At 30.8% G+C, this 22,147-nt stretch overlaps 1 long non-coding RNA gene across 1 annotated transcript in view; it reads left to right on the forward strand.

Moving 5' to 3' along the window:
* LOC123259584 overlaps positions 1–19,948 on the forward strand; it is a 92,281-nt gene extending 72,333 nt beyond the window's left edge. The window contains exons 2-3 of the long non-coding RNA XR_006508275.1: positions 5,242–5,252; positions 19,890–19,948. This is a non-coding gene — a long non-coding RNA (uncharacterized LOC123259584). The remainder of the gene's footprint in view (positions 1–5,241; positions 5,253–19,889) is intronic.
* Positions 19,949–22,147: the final 2,199 nt, after the last annotated feature.

Raw genomic sequence — 22,147 nt, forward strand, 5'->3', positions numbered from 1 at the left:
AATTTTATTTTTCTTGTTGGAGAAAGAAAATTTCTAGTAATTTGATTATGAAATCATTATGGTATTAACATGAATTCATAATAAAGTGATGGTCATATCTGCATAAAATCATAATGATATCATAGTGATATTCTTAGCCTTTTTAAATCGTGATATAAAATTATTGAGTCATAACTATGTACAGGAAATAATGCAAATTGATTAAATTAAAGAAATTTTTAGGAGGATTTTAATTGTTTTCAAAATAAAAAATAATTATCTTAAAACGAAAAAATTTTGGCAGTCAAAAATTTTTGTTTAAACCAAGATAGTGTTTTTCTAAATATTTTTCTAAGTTAAGAAAATCAAGAAAGAAAGTAAAATAGTTCAACAGTATAGTGCATGATAAAAATACTGTCCTCAATTATTATACTTTTTCTCTAATTAACAGAAAAAATGAAAATTTTACTAATCTACTTAAAAAAAATTCGTTCACATAAGTATTTCACTTATTACGGGTTTCAAATGAATATTGATATGGCTTTTATATGAATCTCATATTTATGTCAAAATATGAAATTCATTATGATATTCATAATGAACTTCATCATGATATCGGATGATTTTTACACGGGATCTTTCTAGAAGAGAGTTGAAGTCTAAAAGTCTATACTAATAAATGGAGAGCCGGATTTTTTGTCCGGTTATACTGCGAAAACTACTGAACCAATCGGAATAATACTTATATCATAAGATGCAGCGTGTTTCGGAAAAGGTTTTAGTATATGATTTGTTGGTGATTACTTACTCGGAGCCTATATTTCTTTGACTTAGAAATAATGAATTTTTATTGTAACTAAATTCATTCTATTCAATTGTCATTTGATTAAAATAAATTTTTTAATTCTATTGGTTATGTTTATATACTAGGCAGATTTCTTCACTTATGAGACCTGGAATTTCTTTAACTGAAACTTTCAATACTTATTACAAATTTTTTTTTTTCATATGAATTATTATTAATTTTTGTAAGAAAGACAAGGGAATGTTATAATGATTGCACATTGAAAGTTACAATGAATATTAGCTAGAATAATTACATGGATAAAAAGTGCATGCCAATTCGATAGAATTGGGAATCTGTGCAAGTCAAAACAATACTCTAATTAAATTTCAGGTCTAGATCTAAAAATGCAATTCTATAAAGCCCCCAGCGGAGCGAGCAAGTAATAAGTAGTAATAAATAATTTACTCCTCAAAAGAGCTTAGTCAACAACTAAACCAGCTTTTTCAATTACAAAATAATATCATATCCAATATATTTCAAATTTGAACATCTCAGATATAACCTCAAAAATTTAATCAGAACTGAAGCATGCTCGGTCAATAGTAATGAAAGCCTTTGGCCTCTGGTTAATTTACCTGCATTTGCTTAAGGTCATTAGATACCTATTTGGGTGATGCCGAATATGACTGAAAGCGACAATGCTTATCTAACACCAACACAACTGCACCGCTCTAATTTAAATTAGTGAGCAAGGCAAGGAGTAGAGCACGGCAAGGGATCATCAGAGAACGCTCGTGATACCACGACCACAGGAACGTGCCTCCGTATTTCAATTAAATATCTCACCAAGTAAAGCATATATCTGCATTCCAGTATGTACCACCAGCAGAAGGGTTTTCATTTGTATATAGATCACCCAGCGCGGTTTCCAACAGTGCGTAGGCTCAGTTCTTGAATCAACCACCCTCATCTTCACTCGAATCGCTGTATCGTTGTTCATTAACCATCCCCTCTTGGATTCACCCATAAGAGCATCAGACCCTTTACTCACTTTATATCTTGTGTTTCATGCCCTCGTTTCTTCCTGCACTTGTTCGCTCCATTTTTTCCCTCATCATCACCACCACCGCCATCATCATCATCATCATCATCATCATCATCATCATTACCATCATCGAGATGACTAGGTAGGTAGGTACTCAAAAGTCCGTGTGTGATCACACAATCTGGCGTAGCGTAGGGAAGCAATTCTCCGGCACGTGTGGTGGAGAATAGAAACGGAGGATTAACCAACGGGGATCCAGATCTGAGTACTAAACAGTACTTCTCTAGAACCTTCAACAGTTGCTGCTACACTGCTCTGTGAAGTGTGTGACTGCATGTATTCGATCACCCTTCTGTGGATCTATCAACCAGCTTCCAGTTTAGTCGCAGACTAGCCGGAAGGCTTCTGGTTTCCTAATTTGCATCGTCTGCTACTCCACCAGCTACAACCGAGTGTTGGGAATATACCGATGAGAGTGTGACAACGACAATACTATTGGGTTTGTACTGCTACCGTACTGTTTATAGGATACCTATTAGTGTATATCTGTATGTGTGTATAAATGGATAGAGGTAGCTATCTACGGTTCAGGATGGTATAAGTCGAGGATCAGCGGCATGTTTGGGTAGACGTTGACGGAGATTGCCCTAGTCATTGTCTATACTCATGGAAGATGGTTACGCCAGGTTAATGTTCCTATATCCCGTCCGCTGGGTGATTAATGTCGACCATCTGACACTTTGGATACCATTTCGGATGAGGATGGATCTTTCGTTTGTATGCCGGGGATTCGAGGGATAATCTTCGTAATTGTCATTAGGCGAAAGAGAGAATACATGCTTCATGCTACTGCATATATTCTTCGGATTTCGCTAATTTATAGAATGTTAATTTAAGATTACGGTAATTAGTGTTTATTTTGGTTTATCGCTGCGGGAATTTAGTTGGACGTTTTTGAGAGAGAGAAGAGAATCGATCTAATCTAAAAATTATTTGGTTAAATTACTTAAATATGAAATCAGTCTGATTTAACTTGCTGTTACCGAGGACGATGAATTAATTTTACAAGTAAAATTCGATAATCAATAACCACTAAGCATAATGAAGTTTTGTATTGAAATAGCTGCGGTGATTTTAATAATTGACTTGCATCTTGCAGTTATTATGTGATGGCCGAAAATTATCAATTGTGGATTACTTAAGTTCTTAGATTTTTTTAGGTACTTTTAAAATAAATTTGAAGAGTAATATGTCTATATGATTAATTTATAATAATTTAATGAAAAGTTTTACAAATATTTTACATACACTGTAAAAAAAGCGGTATTAAAATGGACTCACCGATCGAAGTATGAATATTACATGACCCATAAAACACAATTAATATTCAATATTTATCAAAATGAGACAAGTAAAATTTATTTAAGAATTTTCAATTTATAAAATTACGCAGAAATCGATTTAATAAATGTTATACAACTAGTTAAATAATATTTACAATATTAAATGTTTAGGAACAATATAATAATTATTTTTATCGTCAATGGATGTTTCAAACATGATAAATTAACAATTTGATAACTTTGCTTTTTTTTCAGATATTTCATTTGCACATAAACTCATATTGTAACACATAGTCTCACATAACTTACAAAATAGCATTATATTATCATTATAAAAGAAAATTCTTTGAATTTCACCGTAAATGAGTAATTCGTAAATTTTTACATTGTACTAAAAGCGTCCTAAAATTGTCCAAAAAATTTTTCATCCATTAATTTCGGGACAAATCTACAGCTGTGCAAAAATAAATTATCTCTATGAAAATCATATAAAAAACGTTCAAAATTGTCGTAAAATTGTTCTAAAAATGTTTCAAATTTGTTGTAAAAACACCCTAAAACTATCCAAGAAATGTTCCAAAATTGTCTCAAAAATATCCGAAAAATGTCTCAAAAGTATTCAAAATTTGTTTTCAAATAATTAAAAAAATGTTTTAAGATTATTCAAAAAAGGTTCCATTTAAGATTTAAGGACAAAATTTCAACAAAATTGCTTCAAATAAATTGCATTGATTCTAAAATTATCTTAGAAGTATTCCGAAAATCTTAAAAAAAATACTTAAAAGTTATGAAATAATTACTAAAATGCACTATTCTGGAGTTTCCGATTATTTATATGATGTTCTAAAATTGTCCTTTAATAATGGTGTTAAAGTAACACGGATCGAAAAATTACATCAAGAGAATTTCACACCATTACTTCACACTACACGGCCGTGTAAAGTGCTCCGGGTCTATTTTTACATCGAAATTTTTTACAGTGTATTTATTTTAATTAAAAATTTTTATCTACTTAATATTTTATTATTTTAAACTTTCTAAATTAAATATTAACTTTTTTTGATTATTTATTGCACGCCTCATAGCGCGAAGCGCGTGAGGTTGTGCTTTATACTCGACTCGTCAAGTTCAAGCAATTTTGTGATCTTTAAATGCCTCTATCACAAGTATACTACACTTATACAATGATATAAGTAGATGTACACCGAAAAAACACTTAAATTAAACCATCTTTTACTTTCTAAAATCATTTTAAGTTGCTATTTTGAAAAAAAAAAACGTTTTGAAAAAAATTTTACGTGGACGTCCGGATGTCACCCCATTTTGGATGTACCAACGATTACTCCCGAACAAATTGTTATTTCAAGACCGGACCTTTTTTATTATTTTAAGAATTCGATGAACTGGGTCCGTATTTCATATCAGTGGCCTAGTTTACGTATTTTTTTTTTTAATTGAATTTTTATTAAAATTCACTACGATATAACCGTACAAAGCCAAACGAACTTTTCTTATTTGTCACGTGAAAACTATGGCGCCACTTGATCAAGCTAGATTTTTTTAGACTGCGTGCGCATATGACAAGAAAAAAGGGCGCCGATGTTTAAAAATACTCTGTAAGAAATTACTTAATTATAATTTTTTTTTTTTTTTTTTTAATCAATTACACAATTAATTGGTTTCTTAAAAAATGAATGAGCGTTATGAGGCGTGCACTTTTGGATTTTCCAAACTTTTTTTAATTATTAAACATAAAAAGTTTAATTATAAAAATTGTGTTAGTTAAAATATTATCAACACCGGAAAATTTATAACACCGATTTAACACCGAAAAAAAATATTTACACCGCGAACGGTGTTACTGCTACACCGATTTCGGTGTTGAATTTAACACCGGAATTTTTAACACCGTACACCACATGGACTCACACCGGTTTTTTTTACAGTGTAGAACTAAAAAATGTAATATAATTAAGCGAATAAATAAGATTAAGGATAATTACAAATTATTGAAAATTTGTCGGAATAGCACGTATAAATGGGTGTTGTAATTTACTTCCGCCATGCTAGATAACTTTGTTAGATAGATAACTTATAGGTTTAGCGTTCAAAGGATGCATTGGCTAGTGGTAACTTATTACGAGCTGGTGGCTTATCAATGTGCTGCAGACCCCATGAATCTGAGAATAACTGCTTCCATAGAGTCGATCTGTGGCGTACGAGTAGAGACGTGCTCAACATTTTGATTCGTTTCTCTCTTTTCTGTTCGCTCGATCTCGCACTACACTATTTGCTACTTGCTACTTCGATTCTCTTTAGTTACCTTTTGTGTTTACACGTATAGCGCAGGATATGAATGTGCATGCGAGGATCAAGTAGATATATGATTGTTGCCATTGTTCTTCCGGGCGTGGATGTAACTGTGGTAGAAAGATTTACCAATAACCACTATCACGGATAAAGTTTAAAAGCACGAACGGAGGATCAGAGAGAAGCGAAAAATCAGAATTCCAAAACGTGCGGAACGTGCTATACTTTTCGGGCCCAAAGGTACTCAATAATGATATCAAAGGAACGGAGAATTTTATCCCTCGGGAAAATTCGATAATCCCACCTAGGCTTGTTGTGTATTGCGAACCAGCGAGCGTGAGTTGTGGAATATTATTTTTTTTCCTCCTATTGGCTCTCTCATAGTAATTTGCTACATTCCTGACATTCGCGAAATTGTTAAAGATGTTTTATTTTTTGAATTGAAATTTTTTGCTTGATGATGCTTCGGGATTTTTTTTTTTTATTAATTTACTTCTAGATTTTTTAAATAGCTTTGATGTATGGTAAAAATATCAAAAGAAAAACCCTGATGGAAATAATTTTCATTAAAAATATATACAGTTATTGACTATCGATAAATTATAATTTTCAGATATATATCTATCTATTAAAAATATATTTTTTATATTATAATAAATATTTTTTTTATGTAAATTTTTTCATGGAGAAATTATTGATTATAGCTTTTAAAAAACAAATATATTATTAAATAAAACTAAAATTTAATCACAAGTTATTTAGTATCAGAAAAAAAATAGACTCTCGTTAGTTCGAAATATTTAAGCGGAAATGAAAAGTCCTAAGATCTAATTTAACGATATAAATCAATATCCATGTTATTGGTGGAGTTGAAGCATACGTGGACGAAAAAATTCAATAATAAAAATTGGCTAGAACTCGGATAAATTTTTCACCGGGTACAGCGATGATTACATCCGTGTTTCTCCGCTAGCAATTTCTAACCTCATTTACAGCACTTTTATTTCTATTCACAAATAAAAGATAGAAAAAGACTACAAAATAGCCCGGGTAGGGAACTTAAATTATATTCTGCAGCGACGCGAAAATTCCGTCTTGGTCTCCTCCAAGAAGAGGCATAAAAAAACTGCCGGTGTAGTATAAAAGGCAGCCATACATCTTGACCGTTCCACCGGAAAGAACCGGAAATCAATCAAAGACCGTTCCGGGAAAAACGGGAAAAAGATTACCGGGAGTTTATGTCCTCAGAATATTTCACACTAGCCAACTGAGCAAACTAAAAAATCCCATCCGGTTGTACATTTCCAAACAACTTATGATCTATAAAAATAATTTTCAACATCAATATCGTTTTTGATTTTTTTTTTTCGATGTCAGAATTGTAAAATGTACTGTAGAAAATTTCGATTTAGTTTAAACGCATCCCTAAATAATGTTTCAAGCGAAACTTGGCCGCCATTGTGCCAAGTACAATATCCCGGCCGCCCTGTTCTAGCTTTCACTCTTCACTTTCACCTCCTTTCCTCCTATCCCGATTCTCTTAACTTGGTAGCGCTGAAACGAATAGAGTACAGACTCTATACATTCCAAACACACTACAAAATCTCCCGCTTTCCTCCTACCACCCCTTTTAACCGCGTCGCTCTACTCCAGCACTCGGTTTTCTCAATTCCAACCCTCGTTAGTTACCCTCTTCATCCTTCTCGTTTTCAATGTCCCCTCAACGTCACTCGCGTTCAACTCCTTACAACCCTCAGGAAACCATTCTCTCGTACGTCCTAAGCTATAAAGTCACATTTTTTAATCACTAAGCAAATGCATCTCTGATATTGCGAGTATTGATTTATATTTATATTTTTTTTTTTTAATTGTTTGGTTGATCAAAATATAAAATCTTACTTCGACTTCTTCTAAAGATGCTCCATGCGTACTTATTTTTCAATGTGCGTTCCAGATGCACAGTAAAGTCATTTTTGTGGACGTACTGTAAGGAAGTTTGAGCGTAACTAATGAGTCAAAATAGTGTTAACATTTTTTTTCAGTTTTAGTTTTCCCAATAATCGTCAAAATTCGTTATTTCAATTTAAAATAATTTAAACAATTTAATAATCGATGATTTTCACTTATTTAATAAAGTAAAGTAATAAAATGACTTTGGTATTTATTACTTGCCGGAATAAATAAACAGATTTGGCAATAGCGCGTTTGATTATACCCATAACTGAGACGTGAATGAGTGTGTGAGTTAAATATTTCTTTCTCTGGAACTATATTTCAATCTTTTTCTTTTTTCTCAGCTATTGATGCGATGTTGTCAAATCTTTATTCGAATAAATGGCTGACGATAAACGAGTTACAAACATATTTAACTTTAAATATTTCAAAAATTATATCGGTAATGTATTATTATTAAATTGTTTTTATATTTTGCAATAATCCAAGTTTCTTGTGTATAGTTTTTTATCCGTTAAAGTTGGGAGGTTAATATTGAAAAAAATAATTAAAGTCTCGACAAAAGTTTGTCTGCCATAAGAGCCCGTGTATAAGCAGATAAAATATGTGATCTTTAAAATTTAATATCTAAATAACTAAACGGTGAATCTTTTTTAAATTTTGGGATTAGATAAATTATGTATTTATTTATACGTATACTTCATTTCAAAGCTCAAAGTTGGAAATTATTTTTTACATTAGATTCGCTCGAACCTCCTTAAACGAATGTATCCTGTAACCTTGAGTAGAATCACCGTTAGAGGGAGTTGGCTGTAAATTCTAAGCCTTCATAATTGCACAACCGCTTGCATTGAATTTTCTCAAATAATTTCGCGAAAAAAAATTTATACCAACAAAATAAAGATGAAATATCACACAGACGAAGCACAAATCAGATATCACACCATTAAAACCAATTGCATGTACAGTAATATAATGCTTAAATATATTATTTGTTAAAATAATCATGACCCTAGTCTAGGTTTACGACCTCGACCTTAACGTGACTACGATTCGGGTCGCTTACGTGAATTTCTTTTTTTCCTTTTTCTTCTTCTTCTCATATAAATGACGGAAACAAAATTTACGAGACAAACTAAACCGTTAGCTCACATTTAAAGCATAATATCGTTAGAATTTGAGCGTGGTTTGCAAAAAAATATTAATTTTTTGTTTTCTTCCATGAAATCATGATTATTTTCACAAAAGAATTATTTCTGAAAGCTTTCTTGATCCACAAAAATGTTCCTCAAAGCCTCTTTTACTGTGCAGTATTCGCATGCTTTTCATTTTTGTCAATATAAAATTAAATGCTCCACCGATTTTGTAAGTTTTGTCCGAGTGGTTGCGCATAATGTAAACCCAAACCCGAGTGAAGGTTTGCTGGTCCGAATAGAGATCACATAAAAAGCGGAGCTTTTACCTATTGGACGAGGGTGGAGCGGGTCTGGGCTTAGTTGTAAGCAACTAAACCGGGTATTTCACTGTGTACTGTGTAGTTACTCTAAGAGCGAGTGGAATGTACATGTAGGGCTGTAGGGTCACTCCTGAATTATTCCTCACAAAACCAGGTCTTCGGTTTAATCTACGAGCACATTTACTTTTTTACCCGTGCCCGTACCATTATACCAGCGCGATTTTATTTTATTTATATTTTTTTCTGGTTTGCTCCTCTTTACCTCTATACATACCTCTTTACTTCCACGATCGTGCATTTGTATTGGTCGAGAGTATTTCAATGGTATCAGTGCTCCGTGATATACATGTATATAACCAAGGGAAAAGTATGTTTTGGTAAGTGAGTTAAGCGACATATAACATAGCTGACCATGCCTCCAAATACAGTTGGGTCAAAGTTGCCTCGTAAAAATGTAATGAATGGGTCACGATATGTGTGCTTTACTTGGTGTGTTGTTGTGACATTGTTGTTCTTGTAACATTAAGAGATAGAGAGCGAGAGAACCAGAGGAGTTATCGTAAAATGTTTTAATGGTTCCCTTGTCTCTATTTTAACAAATCCGAATAAATATTTATCAAACATTAAACCCATTTTGAATACGACCCATAAATATCAATGTAACAATCGTTGTAGTATGTAGTAATTTACGCAGAAAAATTTACCCTCGATATTTTTAGACGAGGTGAAAAAAAATTCCGATTTTTTTTTTTTGTTACACAGAGAAGTTTTATGTAACTAGCAACAGTGCTTCCTTAAGGTCGCACGGACAGTACCCCGTAAGTCATAATAGAATCTAAATTTTTTTTTCATTAAAATTAAAAATTTGAATACGAAAATTCATTACTATAATTTAACCGTTACCTTACACTATTATTATTTAAAATAATTTAATTAACAAAAACAATAAATAGTCAACGTTTGACTCAAGTATTTTTTCACAAAACTCGGACCTGGCAATATTGCGCTTAACAGCTGTTTATATTTATCTCGCTGTGTAGTGTTAAGTTGAAAATCATAACCCATAAAAATACACAGAAATTATTAAAATTCAAAATTCGCGCGTTCTATTCTGTGCAACGTTGCCACACTGCTCTGAATCACGTGGTTTATTTATTTTTAAATATGTCGGCCTGAAATTTTCGTGAATTTCTCATCTTTTGCATTGAAATATCTTTAAAAGCTTTCATCAGAAAATTTTCAATTTATTTTTAACGTATTCTACGAAAGTTGATTGACTGAAATAGAAGTTTTTTGTTTTTTAATCTTCCTATAAGGTAGTTACATAAATCGATATATGTGCAATCCGCCAATAGTCTCTATAGGCTACATGTTAAATTTCAATTTTTTAATAATTTATTAAAGGATCACCCTTCGTCAGATCTATTCCAAAAAATTAATTTAGACATATGAGATAGCAATTCATAACATATCAAAAAATTAGCTTTTGATCTTTACAAGTGCATTAGTATCCGAACAACCTTAATTTCCGGTTTATCTCGATTAATTCTAACATTAAAAGCCAAAGATTGTCACATAGTGAGAGAAAGGACACCAATACGAGCTGGCAAACTATCATATAAATTTATTTAATAGCACTCTCGTCTCTACTTAAACAAAAGCACATAAACATTTCTATAGCGTATTAAAACAATAAATAGCGATGTAATGTAAGCATCGATGTAATAAGTAACATAGCTCGGTATCGGGTGTAACATAAAAAGTGTAACAGAATATATGATTCGAATTCCGTAGTATAGAAACAGGATTAACAAAAAGGCGCTCGCCGTGATTTCAATGTTCCTCGTGGAGTAGAGTATCGTTCGGAGCGTGACACGCATAAATTACGATGTAATTACAGTCACCGGCGATCACGATCGAGCGTCTCTCGAGAGACAGCAGACAGATCGGATCTCTCTCCTGAGAGATATCTCTGTCTACCGAGGGTTAAGCTCTGCAGAGAAGGGTCTTTGTACTACATACGAGTACATCTACATGCACTACTCCCGCAGTCACTAACTGTGATTGTATTTGTGACTGTGACTGTGACCATGGGCTCAATACTGTTCAGTTGTCCCACGTTGTTACAATCCTCCGTCTCTATAACACACTCAATATAATCTGAGTGTACCTTGGGCCCTAGAGAGAACCCAACACTGCGAAATAGAGCCAAACACCCGACAATTCCGCAGCCAGGTAACACGGTAGCCGGAATCATGCTTCAAATCTGATGGAAATAGTCAACCTTGTATTTGTATTTGTTTTTAAATTGTTTCATGTCGGAATCTCTTGTACAGTCTGCCCAGATGGTGATGTTGATCCTCTTTGACACGCTAAGAGGAAAACGGCCACGAATTATTCCCACACAACCCATCGCTCAATATAATTGTTTTGTTGAAGGAAAAAAGTTACTTAGAACGACACAAGACACAACTTTCCTGATGTCTTGTCTTGTAATGTCGATTTAACACACATGCAAGTGTTTTTTTTTATTCCATGCTTTTAGCGATAAACGCGGGACTATTTGCTTCAAGCTTGGAAACTAGGTTGGTTTTTTTTTTATACGATATTTAGCTTAAATTTTATATTAAATTAATTAAAAATTAAAAATTATAAGAAAAAATTTTAAATAGGAAATAAATATTAATTACGCTTAATTTTCTATAGAGAAAAAAAAAAGATATTAAAAGGTGTTTTTTTAATATTATTTACTTAAACAAAATTGATTGACTTTAAAAAAAATGTATTTTTATCAAATAATAAATTGTTGGCCACAAAAAAATTTTTTGTTTAAGTTAATCTTATTTTTCTATGTAAAAAAAAAAAAATTAAAAAAAAAGAAAAACGTTTTTCACGCTGGTATATCTGATTTCTCTATCTGAACATTAAAACCCCCTTGTATACATCTATAAATAATACCAGAGAATAAAAATGAAAACATGATAATAATGCCAGAGTTAACAAAAGTATAAATCAAATTTAGCAATAAATCCCGTTCGGATCGACACTATTCTCCATGCAAGCATGTTGCCCGAGGAAATTAGGAGTTACCGTTGTAAGAAATCTTCTTATTCTTATTCTTATTATTACTCTTATTCTCTCTGCTCCTTACCTCAGCCTTTTTTCACGGTTCTATTTCTTGCTATTCTTCAAGTATCGACCCTCTCCGCCTTGAACTTGGTTTCCACGGTTCAAAGGAAGTCACGCTACGCGATAGAGTAGACAAAAAAAAAACAAGTGTTTGTGTATAGAAACGAGTGAATTGAGAAGGATGCACTGCTTGTCGGTCGTGTAGCAATGCTGATGTTGGTAAACCGTCTGATATCGTTCGTATATATGGAAAAGAGATCTTAACAGGCATTCTGCACACTCTTTACCGATACCAGCAGGCCAATTGTGAAGTCATGTTCACTGCAAGTTAACCACGCGGGATAAGTACCGCGATTTCGGATCAGGTCAAGAGGAACGCAAAAAATAAAACCTTACTCATAGCTCTAGACATAAAAAGTCTGGACACTATTAAAAAATTTTCTGACCGGTCTATATATGACACGATATAAACATTGGCCATATATGGTCATATTAAGCCACATATGGATGTGTTTAGATTGATATGGCTTGATAAATGCATATATATATCTGTATATAATTTTTTCACCAAAGAGAGTTCTGAAAATATCCGATAGATGGCGCATGGTAGCTAAATCTTCTCCTTATAAGAGTGTTCAGTTTGAAAAATTAAGTTTAAAAAAAAAGTAATTTTTATTTTACTTTTCTAAGAAACTTATCTGACATTAATTTATAGTTCCATCAGCTACTAAACTACTTTTTGATAACTATAATCCTAATTGAAGTACACATTAAGAAAAAAATCGTAATAAGTTATTTTTTATACTGATACACTGATAGAAAAACAATCTTGATTCAAGAAACATCTTTTCTTCAAAAGTTGATTTTTGTTTCAAAATTTCTAGCTGTCTTAATTCAAGAAATAAACTCTTGAAACTAGATGTAGATATATTTCTTTCAAGAATTTTCGTCTCTTGGTTCAAGATAGGCGATAACATGATCCAAGATATTACCGACTTGTGTTAAGAATCGCTTTTTTTTTTGAGTCATTAATTTATTATGTGAATTTCTATAAATTTATGTAATAATATTTAATTATAATAAATTATATTTAATTATAATATTTCTATATTTTTACAATTATGTTAAATCGAAAATCTGTAAAAAAATTTTTTTATTTACTTCAATAACATCTTAAATAAAGAAATTATTATTTAAACCAAAAATTTTAAGTTTTTTAAACGATAATATTATTTTGGTTGAAAAACTTAAATGTATCGATTGAAGATAATTTAGTTTTGAGTAAAGATACAAGACTTATCCAACGGAGACATACATTTTTTAAGTCAAGAAAATCTAAACCAAGACAAGGAATTCTTGAAGCGAAATAATCATTTGTCTTCCAAAATAAAATCTTAGATCAAGATAATTTATAGCTAAATTTGTCATTAAAGACAAATTTGGGAACTGGGGAAATAAAGGATAAAGGGGGGAGGAGGGACCTTACTCAGTAGGAATTTTTCGGTAACCGAAAAAGTAATTCAGACAGCCCAGACCGGGACTCGAACCCGGATCATTTGGTTACGCCCCAAAGGCTCTACCAGTTGAGCTATCCGAGACATTGTCCGTAACTACCATTCCGTCACCTAATAAGACCTACCGAGTAATAAACACCACCGTCCATCTTACGGTAAAGAGCCATAATTTATAGCTAAAATTTATAGCTAAATTTGTCATTAAAGATAAATTTGGGAACTGGGGAAATAAAGGATAAAGGGGGGAGGAGGGACCTTACTCAGTAGGAATTTTTCGGTAACCGAAAAAATAATTCAGACAGCCCAGACCGGGACTCGAACCCGGATCATTTGGTTACGCGCCTAATATCTCTTGATTCAACATAAATTTTCTATCAGTGTACATAATCGGAACTTTTTTTCGCGAGTATTTATTTGAATTTCGAATAAAAAAATCTATTTTGAACTGAGTAGTTTTATTAATGGATGATAGTTTAATGGGTGACAGCAATTAAATCATTGTGTGGAATATGTATCCACTCTGAACACTACAAGCTCAGAGTCATGAAATAAGGCGGAAAACAATGGTTTAGAAACGGGAGGACAAAAAACTAGAGAGTTGTATTAGAGTAATCCCCAAACGAATTCAACGGAGCAAATATCCGGTAACCAGACTAATGTGATATTGTGCACACTACAAATAGATTTTTTTTTTGTTTATAATACATTAGTTACTGATTGAACCGATCTCCGTTTCAATGCTGAGGTTTATTCTACACTGGATAAGTACAATGTATCCTATATCCCATATCCTATTGTGGATTAATTTACTGAGTAGCTCGAGCATGCAGCTATCATGTCAGTACATACAACACTTTCGGGTATTCCTCAGTATTTGCTGGTTCAATAATTTAATAGATGCACCGTTTGTCATTCAAAGCTTCAATAATTGCCGGATTACATTTCGATCTCTTGCCTTGATTGACAAAAATTTTTAAAAAAGAGATTTTATAACTTTTGTGTTAACACAAAGGTTATATTGTTAATTATTGACCTCGTAGGGGTGAATTTTTTATTTTATTATTATTTAATTAATACTAGTGTAGATTAAATATTAATAGATACCGTTGTGGAGAGTGAAAAGTGAACTTTTTATTTATTCTATTCAATTCGTTGTACTATACTTCGTGGAAGTTGATTGGAGAACAAAAATACGCTACTTTAAGTTTTAAAACTTTTTGTTTTGAAAAAAACGGCTGAGGAAAAAATAACGTTTTATTTCAATAATTTATTGATTTTGTTTTTATTATTATTATTATTACTTCGTTTTTTTATAGACAGCTTTATACGTTTTAAATTATAATGGAAAATATTTCCTATTTCTTTTATTATTACCTGCTTTTTATGTTGAATTTTTAATGTTACCGCAAGACATTCATCAGTCTGTTGGAAGAGGGTTGTTGGCTTACCACACTACCCTTCTATTTAAAAGAAAAAAAAAAAAAAACCTTTTCACACCTTACTGACAATATTTAAAATCGACTCTTTTCATACGTTTATTATAGTGATTTTTACTTTCAACTTTAACAAGAGACATTCGACGAAAAATATTTAATCACAGAAAATAATTAAGCTCTTATTGATGACAATAAAATAAATAAATTTGTTACTTTTAATAAAACTGAAGGCAAATAATACAGTATCTGTAAATACGATAAAATTATAACAATTATTATTAATATTAATTAAATATTGATACATATAGTAATTAATTGATTTATGTACCGTTACTTATATTTGCCAGTAAAGGGCTTCGATATTTACTAATGGTTATACTGCTGCAAAATCGATAGACAGTACCACTGCTGCTGTTTTGCTAACCGCGTGTGTAATGAAAGTCTGTGTTATGTATACATAATATTCACGTACGGATGTGTAGAGAGCAACGGATGTTCAGATATAAATTAATAGACGAAATTACAATATTTAAATTATTCGGTAAATTTTCCAAGCAGACATTACAACGTTAAATAATTATTTTAGTGAAAAATTTGCTGATATACTAGCAAGAAAATGTATAAATAAAGATTGGGAATATTTTTTTTATAAATCAAATTGGTTTTATTGAATATAAATTTGGTTCATTGATAAACAATTTAATTGTTACAAATAACTGTATGATAAATTTAATTTCAAAATTTTCTTTCGAAATTGATAAATTACTACACGGAGAGAAAAATATGGAAATCATTGCTATAATTTTAATGAAATGTTTTCTTATACCATTTTAGGAGCGATTACTTAAATTATGGGGATTGTACCCATAATTTTTGGGAAATGTTACTATAATTATGGGAATGGTTCCTATAATTATAGGAACGATACCTATAATTATAACTGTAATATCGGCATAATTCCCATAATATATAGGAATAGTTTCTATAATATTATAGGAACCATTACTATAATATTATAGGAACCATTCCTATAATATTATGGGAACTATTCTTATAATATTATAGTGATGATGCCTAATAATATTGGGATATTTATCATTACAACTCAAGTTATTTGTGACTTCGATGACCACTTTGAAGCATTTGAAATTATTAGTAATTTCGATAATTTTACTTGCTTCCCAATAACATCATTTGAAATATGTAAAAATAAGTAATATTGTTCATATAAATAATAAAAGTTACATACTCAAAAGATGAATTTAATAAATATTAAACGTATGTATTGTAACTAAATAATTGGTTTTAAAAATGAAATGAAATTGTAAAAACAAACAATGAATTTTGATATCTACCTTGCTTCTCTAATTGTGTAGTGAGAAAATATCCCTTTTATTAGAGAAACCAGAATTGCTACAATATTTTTCAATATTATTTAATACAATAATAACTGAGTTGAATAAACAATTTAAGATTAAATACAAAACGTGAATAAAAATTATGAAAAAGAAATTTTTTCACTCTAGTGAAAGACCAATTTTTATTTACAAAAAAAAATTTATTAGCAAAAAAATATATAATAATTACTGTATTTTTTTGATGTGATTACTTTATTATTATGAACATAAACATTTTTCTATTATTATGAGCGTTATTCCCATAATATCATAGGAACCATTCTTATAATATTATAGGAACTATTCCTATAATATTATAGGAACCGTTCCTATAATATTATAAGAACCATTCCTATAATATTATAGGGACCATTCCTATAATATTATAGGAATCATTCCTTTAATAATATAGAGACCATTCCTATAATATTATAGGAACCATTCCCATAATATATTGAAGCTATTCCATTATTGTGTAGGAATGTTTCCAATAAACTATGGGTATGGTTCCCATAATAAGCATAGGATTGATACCTATAATGATCATTTTACCATAGGAACCATTCCCATAATTTTTGCAAAGGATCCTATAAATTTCTCTCCGTGTAGATTAATGTTTATTTATAGAAATTATTTTTTTTTTGGACGAAATAAATTTTCTAGTGGTTGAAAAATTTTTTTAAATTCTTTATTTGTGTTTTTATTATAATTCATTGATATTTATTAAAAACCATGCTTTTAAAAATTCACGATAATGCTTTATTTTAGGCGCCATGGTGTTATGTAAGGAGTATAAGGTACGTAAAAAAAAGCTTTGATGTTTTTGATTAAAGACACCGAACTACATATTATACTATCGTAAAGTAAACACATAATATAACTAGAGTGTGATATTGAACGTCAACATTGTGCTGACTTAACACAAATCTCGTCTTCCTTGAATTGAAAATTTGCATCTGAAATTTTAAAATGCAAATTTACATGCTGACTTTTCTCGCGCTCAATAAAGAAAAAAAAAAAAAAATTTCGGAGTAGCAAAACTTTTTCTAACTTATTTTTCGATTAATATGACTGCGTACGAAAAAAAAAAAGTGGAAGAGGATTTTATAATCAAACGTTGATTACCGAACGACTGTGTGTTTAAAACCTCGGGGTGTAACCCTTCAGTCGTTTAAATTCCCGGTTCTGGGAGCAGAGCAAGGAAAGTAGGATGTAGCTAGTACCCTAGTGGAATTTCGTAGAGTTTAACTTTAATGTAAGACAGCCTCAAATTTAATTAATATAGAAGTGAGTCGTTAAAAATCTGTCGGTACTATAAACTTTTGTATTTAAATTTTTTTGGCTCTTTCCTCAACGCTATTAAATTATTCCGTCAAACTCACTTTCTGCTAACGAAGTTATTCATGAAATGTGGATTTAATTGGGCGGATGGAATTTCCGGAAGCATTATTATTTGTTTAAAAACAAACTGCTTCTAGTTTATAGTGGTTGAATTGTTGCATTTATATCACATTTTATGCAAATATGTTATATTTTATTTTAATTAAACTCTATGAAGGCAAAGTTGTTGATATTTCGAACTTTGTACGCGTAATTAATTATGTACATTTATAAATTAACGGATCATTTCAACTGAAATTCAAAAATACAATACTTTTGATAACTTCAAATAAAAAATCTGATTTTTTCTGATTAAAAAATTTTAAATAAAATAAATAGAAAGGCATGATCAACTAAACAATCAACCAAGTGTCGCGTAATCCATACAACATATATATAAGCGAGCGTACAGATCAGAGCCCAAGTACTGTGCTATACACTCTGTACTGAGTAGACACAGCTTATATTGTAGCGCATTGCCCAACCGATCGTGAAGTGTGATATTGCTGACAGTTTACTCAAACGCCCGGGAAAACTTTTGACCCTATCCCTACGTCTACATGTTACTCATTTTTATCTCTATTTTAAAAATTTAACACTGTTTTTATTTGTCATTTTAATTTCAGACGAACTAACGAGCGATAGCCAACGAGTCAAGAGAAAATTTAATTAGAGTAATTCGCTACTCCGAGAAGAAAGAGGAGATATTTCTGATGAAGTAAATGAATTAACAATAAAAGAAGCGGAGGCAAAGTTTAAATAAAGTGGGTGGTTATTGACACAAGCGATCGGCGAGACTGAGGATAGGGTCAATTGCTGGTAAGTCTACATGCTGGTTGTGAAGTATCAACAGGGTTGAGAATACGCTCCAGTGGGCCATACCAGACACACCTCGGCTAACATTTAACCACTACCGGAAAATTCAGTCCCGTGAAAATCGCGTGTAAACGCCGAGATCGATCCCTTTCCAGGTAAGCTTACAAATGTCTGCCGCTTTTTAATTTTAAATAATCTTTCTCTTCTTTTAAATAATCCTCTAGTTGTTACTGTAACTCTCCTTCTTATTCCACGATGAAAAAAATTATCAAGAGTTTCCTTTTTAAGCTTTAAACAATTTTTAAGAATACTTAACCTTTTTTCAATTTCCAAATTTTTATGACTTTTCAATTAAAAAATAAAATTAGAAAATATTCAGTACACGGAGAGAAAAATATGGAAATCATTCCTATAATTTTAATGAAATGTTTTCCTATACCATTTTAGGAGCAATTACTTAAATTATGGGAATTGTAGCCATAATTTTTGGAAAATGTTACTATAATTATGGGAATAGTTCCTATAATATTGGGATATTTATCATTACAACTCAAGTTATTTGTGACTTCGATGACCATTTTGAAGCATTTGAAATTATTAGTAATTTCGATAATTTTACTTGCTTCCCAATAACATCATTTAAAATATGTAAAAATAAGTAATATTGTTCATATAAATAATAAAAGTTACATACTCAAAATGTGGATTTAATAAATATTCAACGTATGTGTTGTAAATTAATAATTTGTTTTAAAAATAAAATGAAATTGTAAAAATAAACAATGAATTTCCATATCTACTATGCTCCTCTAATTGTATAGTGAGAAAATATCCCTTTTATTAGAGAAACTTTAGAATTGCTACAATATTTTTCAATATTATTTAACACAATAATAACTGAGTTAGAATAAACAATCTAAGATCAAGTACACATGTGAATAAAAATTATGAAAAAGAAATTTTTTCACTCTAGTGAAAGATCAATTTTTATTTACAAAAAAAAATTTATTAGCAAAAATATATATAATAATTACTTTATATTTTCGATGTGATTGCTCCATTATTATGAACATAAACATTTTTCTATTATTATGTGCGTCATTCCCATAATATCATAGGAACCATTCCTATAATATTATAGGAACCATTCCCATAAGATTATAGGAACCATTCCCATAATATATTGAAGCTATTCCATTATTGTATAGGAACGAATTCAATAAACTATGGGTATGGTTCCTATAATGAGTATAGGATTGATGCCTATAATGATCATTTTATTATAGGAACCATTCCCATAATTTTTGGAAAGGTTCTTATAAAGGTTCTCTTCGTGTACATTAGACTGTGCCAAATAAATCGAAGATTTGTTTTTTTTCGGTCCCATATCAAAATTTCGTTTATATTTAAAAAAAACCGACTTAAAATTGTCGTTTGTTTAGGATCTTAAACGTGACACAAACCAAGACTATTTTAAGACTCTTTTAAGACGCTAAAAAAAATTTCCGAGAACAGATTTTTGAAAATTTGGTTCTCGAATTTGTTGGGAAAATTAATTTTTAGACATTTTTTAGACGATTTTACGACTTTCTAAACGCAATATTTTTGAATAAGATGTTTTTAAATTGAATTTATAATTGTTAAAAAATTATATCCGACAATTTTAAGACGTTCCGTTTTAATGTTCCGGGGCTCTATCACTGTTAGCTCATCTCAAAATAGTCTCAAAATTTCCGTTTAAGATTTTTTTGAGACTAATTTATTTAGATCATTTTAAGACAATTTAAAGACGCTCCATAATTATGTTCCGGAGCTCTGTCGCTGTAAGATTTTTAAAAGACTATTTTAAAATTTTTTCAAGACGATTTTAAGATTTTTTTGAGATATTTTCAAAAAACTAAATCCCCTTTTTTCAGTTAATTGTTAATAACTTTTGCAATTTTTACAAACGGAACTTAATTTTTTTTCAAAAATCATCTAGATGCCATTCCGAATCGAATGACAGCTCAATAATAATTTTCGGAGACTGCTGAAAAAAGTTAACCAAAAAGGCACTTGTTGACTAGACTACAACTACCGTATTGAGTTACGAGCGCTACAGAAGAATCTGTTGAAGAATAAAAATGACAGAAAAAGATATATTTTATTAATTTTGAAGCATGAATAATCTTTAAGTCAATGAGACTTATGAATAAAAAATTACGAAAAAATTAATTTTTTGTCTTCATTATTTTTGTTAATAAAATTATTTTTAACTTCTATGGTACCATACTATAATCAATTAAAGCATAAAAACTATTTTTTTAGATCATAAATATTCCTAAAAAAATTGTATTAGTCAGTTCTTTTCGTTAAGAAGTAGTTTTATACGTGTCCATCGATAATTGAAAACAAAAATTATCGAACAAATTTTAATTAAATTAGCTATTCAAAAGAAGCTGTTGATTCTTTAAATTCGACAAAAAATCATCTTTGTAGAGAATTTAATTTCCTACAAAACCATACCAAGGGTTTTTTCATATTTGGTATATTGAATTTTCTATAACCAAAAAATAAGTGAAAAAAAACTTTTTTTGGCGAAAATTCTTTTTTTTGCGAGCGCTAATTGAAAAATAAAGATAAAGCGCTCAAATTTTGACACAATTTTTTTTTCGTAACTCTAAACGAAATTTTTTTCTAATTACGACTGAAAACGAGAAAAATCAGCGTATTTAAGTCCTTAAAATCATAACGATTTCTTAAGTTCCCCATTTTGCCCCCCCCCCTCTCCCCTATTAAAATTTCAACGGGAATTCAAAATATTTTGGTCTGTTTGATATTTTGTAGATTAACATTAAACATTAGGGTTGATTTATTTGAATATGTTTACCTATGAACTATTTTTAATTTCTCGATTGGTCCTGCTGCGGGACGGAAAATAACCGAGGAAGAAAATGATACAGGAAAGAGGATTTATTCGGTTAGTGATCCGTTGGGGCTTATTGTTATGCTTATTTCCTTACTATGCATAATTACAGGAGGACTGATATATTCAGCGGATAATTTCGTTGGATAAACTTTAAAAGCAAAGCTCTGATGGATTTATTGACGCACGATTTGAATATAGTTGGATGCTAATAGATAAATTTTAGGCAGTTGCTACAGAGCGGGTTGAAAGCGGAAAATTCATCTGAGGTCTATTAGCATCAAAAGGAAATTTTTCTGTATTACTGATTAAAGGGGATCCAATTTGAATGCAAGATTAAAGAAATAATGATTTTTGAACCTTTAAGTAAGCTAAGGTTTTTTTAAGGCACTGAAAAATTAGTCTGCAGTTTGTCGGTTTTTTTTTTGTATTCGACTTTAGTAAATTTTATTTTTTTTTCCTGTAAAACAAAGAATGAGGAACTGAGAAAAAATTTAGTGAAAATATTGAAAAGAGAATGACAATTAATAATTTAAATAATTTTTATCAGGGTGGAGTCGAAAATGGATTTCCGAGAAATGCATCAAAAGATTCGGATGATAAGGCGTCTTCGACCGAGCACCCACCACGTGTAAACTTCAGAAATAAGAGTCCTCAGATCTTCGGAAGAGACAATATTTATCCTCCCTTAAGAGTT

This window comes from Cotesia glomerata, linkage group LG2 (assembly GCF_020080835.1).
Source record: "Cotesia glomerata isolate CgM1 linkage group LG2, MPM_Cglom_v2.3, whole genome shotgun sequence".
Classification (NCBI taxonomy): Eukaryota; Metazoa; Arthropoda; class Insecta; order Hymenoptera; family Braconidae; genus Cotesia; species Cotesia glomerata.